This window comes from Mus pahari, chromosome 10 (assembly GCF_900095145.1).
Source record: "Mus pahari chromosome 10, PAHARI_EIJ_v1.1, whole genome shotgun sequence".
Classification (NCBI taxonomy): Eukaryota; Metazoa; Chordata; class Mammalia; order Rodentia; family Muridae; genus Mus; species Mus pahari.
In genome coordinates, this window is record NC_034599.1 from 19,306,081 (window position 1) to 19,312,358 (window position 6,278).

The 6,278-nt window shown below is 40.5% G+C and overlaps 1 pseudogene; it reads right to left on the bottom strand.

The window, feature by feature from the left end:
* Positions 1-5,005: 5,005 nt before the first annotated feature.
* On the bottom strand, positions 5,006-6,051 carry LOC110327653 (annotated as a pseudogene).
* Between the last annotated feature and the right edge of the window lie 227 nt (positions 6,052-6,278).

Sequence of the window (6,278 nt, forward strand, 5' to 3'; positions counted from 1 at the left end):
GGTAATAGCTAAGTTCTGCTATTAGCTCGGGATGAAGCCTCCAGTGTGGTGATAGGATTTCCTTTGGGATACCATTTTGTTGATCTAATGCTATGTAGCAGGTTTCTCTTCAGTTATGCTGATTCATTCAAAATTACAGATGCCTTCTAAGCAACAAACTGAACACTCTCTGGTCTTGAAATTTATTGTGAAACTAATTAGTCCATTATCTTTACGTCCAATTCACTCAAGTTCCCAATAGATAGGCAAATGAAGCTAGATAGATACTTGGCCAAAATATTACATAAGTGGCCTGAATCCCAGTTCCCTACATAATCCTTGTTCCACTATGGAACATCATAAACCAGGCTTCTACTGTCAGCATTTCTTTTTGTCTAAGATCCCAGAAGCTAGTTATAATCTAGATAACCCGTGGCAGGTGTACCAAATACATGCTTTGTAGGAGAATTTAGATTCTGTCAAGTTAATGCTATGACCCGTTAAGCCCAGGTTACAGGTTTTAAGAGAATTATTAACTCAAAATTCTAAACTTTCCCACATTCCTCCAGCAGTATTGGTTCAAATGTCTAAGAACCCCAAAATCAGGTTTATTATGTCAATGCCCTCACTTCCCAATACCAATTTTTGTCTTAGTTTCTTTTTCTGTTCCTGTAATAAATAGTTTTTAATAAAAACAACTTAAGGAGTAAAGGATTTATTCTGGCTCACAGTTCCACATTAGAGTCCATATGATGATAGCTAGGTGATCATAGCAGCTGGAACTTATGGGAGCTTGACATATCTCACCTGTAGTAAAGAATAGAAAGGAATTAATGAAAGCTCACTTCACTTTCTTCATTTTATACTGGCCAAAATCCGCTGTCTGAGGAATGGTCTTCTCCACAATTAAGATGTTTCACACGTCAAATGATATGATCCAGATAATTCACCTCAAGAATGACCATAGACCCATCTCTGAAGTAATTTTAGATTTTATCAAGTTGATAACACTACCCATCATACAGCAAGACAGTTTTTTTTTTTAACTTAAAGAATGAAGCTGGGCACATATGTCACTGAACTATGGGCATTCTACATTATTTCTTTTCTTTTTTATTAGATATTTTCTTTACTTACATTTCAAATTTTATCCCCTTTCCTTGTTTCCCCTTGGAAAACCCCTTATTCCATCCCCCCTCTCCTGCTCAATAACCCACCCACTCCCACTTCCCTGTCCTAGCATGCTTCTACACTGGGGCATTGATCATTCAGAGGACCAAGGGCCTCTCCTCTCATTGATGTCCCACAAAGCCATTCTCTGCTACATATGCACCTGGAGCCATGGGTCCCTCCATCTGTACTCTGTGGTTGATGGTTTAGTCCCTGGGAACTCTGGGAGTACTTGTTGGTTCATATTGTTGTTCCTCCTACAGGGTTGCAAATCCCTTCAGCTCCTTGGGTCCTTTCTCTAGCTCCTCCTTTGGGAACCCTGTGCTCAGTTCAAAGGATGGCTGTGAGCATCCACTTCTGTATTTGCCAGGCACTGGCAAAGCCTCTCAGGAGACAGCTATATCAGGCTCCTGTCAGCAAGCACTTGTTGGCATCCGCGATAGTATCTGGGTTTGGTAACGGTACATGGGATGGATCCGCAGGTGGGGCAGTCTCTGGATGGCCTTTTCTTCAGTTTCTGCCCCACACTTTGTCTCTGTATCATCGCCTCCCCTGGGTATATTGATCCCCTTCTAGGAAGGTCCGAAGAATCCACACTGTAATCTTTTTTTCTTGAAATTCATGTAGCCTGTGAATTGTTATCTTGGGTATTCTGAACTTCTGGGCTAATATCCACTTATCAGTGAGTGCATAATGTGTGTTCTTTTGTGATTAGGTTACCTCACTCAGGATGATATTTTCTATTTCCATCCATTTGNCTAAGAATTTCATGAATTCATTCTTTTTAATAGCTGAGTAGTACTCCGTTGTGTAAATGTACCACGTTTTCTGTATCCATTTCTCTGTTAAGGGATATTTGGGTTTAGCTTCTGTCTATTATAAATAAGACTGCTATGAACATAGTGGAACATTTGTCCTTATTACATGTTGCAACCACATTACTTCTTATTTTTACTTTTAACATTTCAACTCAGGGTTATAGGTGCACAATCAGAAAGTTGTACAGACAAATTTCTAGTTTAAAAGTTCTTGAGTAAGTTTAATTCCTTCTGAGTATAATAATGTGTGGGAAACCACATTGTTCTTTTTCCCTAGCATGCTTGAATAGTCTGGAAAATCAGACTAGAAAAAATTAATATTTCTATTTTCTTCTACAATAGAAAAATGAATATTTTAGTGTTCAAGATTTTATTGAAAAATTTAATCTGATAAAAACAATCTATTCATATATATCCTCATAGGAGGTTAGAAATAGATTTTCAATACAACTTTAAGAAAATCATTCTCTAGTTTCACTAGGAAATAAAGTACTAAAATCTGCTATGAATACTTGATTTCTCTTTATTGAAGTATTACTGTAGACAGTATTATATTAAGAAAGCTTCACATGAAAGTCATACAGAAATTATTTTAATAAATTGTCAGCTATGATAAAATCCAAATGTCAGATTTGTATTTCCTTTATTTATTTGCAATTAAACATGAAGCAGTAGCTAAATTAAAGTGTAGCTCAAAATAAATTGTTCTGAAAGAGTGCATGGACATTTTCTATCACAGGGTCACAGGTCACAGAAAGAGCATGATCAAGTATGTTTTCTCTATTCAACCTGACAACTTTTATTATGTCCTTGAGAACAAATCAAAAACATTTTTAATTGTTGCCCCATACTCATTTTTATTGTGGTTAATGTTCTTTATTGATGACAAGCATGTATGCAGCAATGATACACTTCCCAGATAACCTCAGCTAGAAGACGTTGAGAAGCTAGGCCTGTCGTACACAGCAGATGAAATGTAAAAAACCATTTCCAAGATCAAACTGTGATCCAATACTACTATATTGGATCAGAGCCATTCCATCATTCAGCTACATGCCCATTTAGTGGCAAATTCTCTGGACACCAGCAATGCTGTATATGAATATGTGTTGGAGAAATGTAAAGTACCAGTCCTAAAGTGGGTTGAGTGTATCCCAGAGTTCAGCTACATGAAATGATTCTATTCTCAATCCAAGTCAGAGCTCAGGGACCCAGAAGAACTGAAAATGGTTCAGAGAATAGCTATGAAGTTGAGGTATCAAAGTATTGTCACAGAGGGAGAGAAAAGAGATATTTCATGAAGGCCGTGGCATGTGTCCTCTTATCTTTGAAAACCCAATGAGCAGAGAAGGAGAAAGACCAACTGCACTCAGGTGCAGAGAACTGTGGAAGAAATGTACCACCGGAAGAGTTGTGTCCACCCTTAAAGGTGTTCAAAGAAACTAGCATCCAAAGAAAATGCTTAAGAGGTTGCATGTATAACAGCTTGGGATTTGAGAATAGCCTTAACAGCCTCTAGACTGCCCTCCTCATCAGACTTCTGCAGCCTGTCTGTCCAGAGTCTTTCCCTACAACAAGCACCTTCCTGCCCTTCGTTGACACACTAGAGTTCCTTGCTCATGTGCTGCCCCTTCAGTAGCACCCCATCCCAGAGGACATCCCCTCGGGCTTATCTTCTTGCAGTCCTAACCACTTTATTCCCTGCATCACATATCGTTTTTCTCATCTTTGGTCCTGCCCCTGAACAGTGAGTTGGGGCAGGTTCTTTTTCCCTGTAAACTGCATGACCTTTCCTTTGCCTAAAAGCTTCTAATCAACTGTGAGGAATATGCATCTTTGTAATTTTATGTAAGCAACCAAGGGAAAAATGACAATTTGCCATAGAAAATGAGGTCAGTGTGAAACTTCAAACACTTGTTATGTGGGATGCAAAAATGAAGGGAGTAAGCCAAAGCTTAAATGCTCTATTATGTAACAAATGACATTGCACTTATGCAAAAATTAATTTCTTCTAAAATGGAAATATCTTTTAAACTTACAGAAACTCAATGTTTTCTAAGGTCAGTCAAACTGCTATTTTGGTTGAAAAAAAAAATAGGAATTAAGAAACGAAGATGAGAACTTGGTCAGTAGAGTGTTCTGGAGCTCCACATTCTGGTGACATTGAGGTGGCATGCTGGGCAGCAAGCTCAAAGCCACCAGCTACCAGCTTTCCAGAAACATGAAATAGAAGACCTTCTGTATCCACTGTCTAGATGTGTGGCTGCTCATGGTATCTTATTGGGGTGTATGTGAAACTCAGAGTTCCTTTGAACCACTGTCTTTCAAGAAGAGTTCAGGGATGATCCAGATTGTCCCACCAATCAGCAAGCTAGCAATATCGATTGGCCAAGTGTTTTCAACATTACTTCTCCTTGGCTGAGGACAAAACAAAAGGATTCATACTAGGTGAAAACATATTACTTTTGAAGCCAATATTTTTTCATTAATCTGTTTATTTATACACTTTATATCCCAATTGCAGCTCCCCTCTTCCCAGTCCCTTTCTCATGTGGTCTCTTCCCCATCACCCCTCCTTTTCATCTCTAAGGAATATGTTCCCCTGGGTACCAATCCACCCTGGCACCTCAAGTCAGTGGAGGAATAGGCACATCCTTTCCCACTGAGGTCAGATAAAGCAGTCCAGTTAGGGAAACAGGAACCACAAGCAGACAACAGAGTTGGGGAAAGTCCTGCTCCAGTTGTTAGGGAATTTGAATGAAGACCAAGCTGTACATCTGCTATATGTGTACAGGGAGATTAGATCCAGCTCTTGTATGTTCTTTTGGTTGGTGGTTCAGTCTCAGGGAGTCTTCAAGGGTCCAGGATAGTTGACTCTGTTGGTCTTCTTATGGGGTCTCTCTCTCTCTCCTCTGGGTTCCTCTATCCTTCCCCCAACTTTTCCACTAGACTTTCAGAACTCTGTCTAATATTTGGCTGTGGTTCTCTGCATCTCTTTTAGTCAGCTGCTGGGTGGAGTCTCTCAGAGGACAGTCATGCTAGACTCTGTCTATCAATCCAGGCCAACAGATGCAAACATAGCCTGAGGTTCCAAGGTAGTTGAAGGAGGAAGCCAGGCCTGCAATGTATCCCCAATGATCCTCTAAGGATAGCTCATCACTTTACCCTACCCCCAAATTCCCAGGGGTTGCTACTACATTCATTTATGTCTGTCTGACACAGGGTACCTGTTTACCCAGGCCAGCAGTGACAAATATATCTATGAACAGTGTCTTCACACGTTTCATTGTGACATGGCTTTGACCAGTAAAGAAGCATCAAAGTCTCCCAGTGTGCCTCTGTGAATCCATGATCTGTACAGTCACAGCAGTTGATTCCTCCATTCACACAGAGACCTCCATGGAGATGTGGATGACAGGCACAGTCATCAAAGTTGAGTTCACAATGGTCACCAAGGAATCTAGGTTCATAGTCACAGAAGTAAGTGCAAGAACATCCTAACATATGGCATCATGTAGACACCACTAGGAACCACATACATTAATTAACAACTCACAATTCACACACAGTTCACTCTTGAGGACAAACACCTGTGTATCTTCCTATCTCATTGAGGCATACAGCCTCATTCATGCAAGGATCAGAAACACTTTCATCTACGTCCAAGTCACAATGTCTGCCTTGGTATCCAGGCAAACAGAAGCAGGAGTAGCCATTGGTTCCATCCTGGCACACAGCTCTATTGCAGTAAGGGCTGGAAGTATACTCATTGCAATCTGTCTCACAGAACCTTCCAGCATATCCAGTAGGAGAGTCGGGGTGTTGAGGGTATTCATAGCAGGTGCCTGCACGTTGGCAGGTGTTCTCTTCATAGGAATTGAATTAGTGGCAGTTTCATAGGTAGCCTTCTGTATCTAGGAGGACCTTGGCACAGAAATCTCCTTTCTCCTGGTGTATTCACACAAGTGGCAATTCCTTGACAGAGACTAGAGAAGCAAGGGTCTTTTAGATCTTCATAGTCTTTGTTCACATTATTGGCTATGTCTAAGCAGCAATTGTTGACTTGTGGGAAACCATTGTGCATAAGGGAAGAATTTAAGAGATGTCTTGTATTGTTTTTCTTGAAATCCTGGCACCTCAAGTCACTGCAGGACTAGGTACATCCTCTCTCACTGAGGCTAGTTAAGACAGCCAAGTTAGGGGAGCAGGATGTACATTCAGGCAACAGAGACGGGGTAATGTCCCTGCTCCAGTTGTTTGTGTCCCCAGATGAAGACCATGCTGCATATCTGCTATGTATTTGCAGGAGTG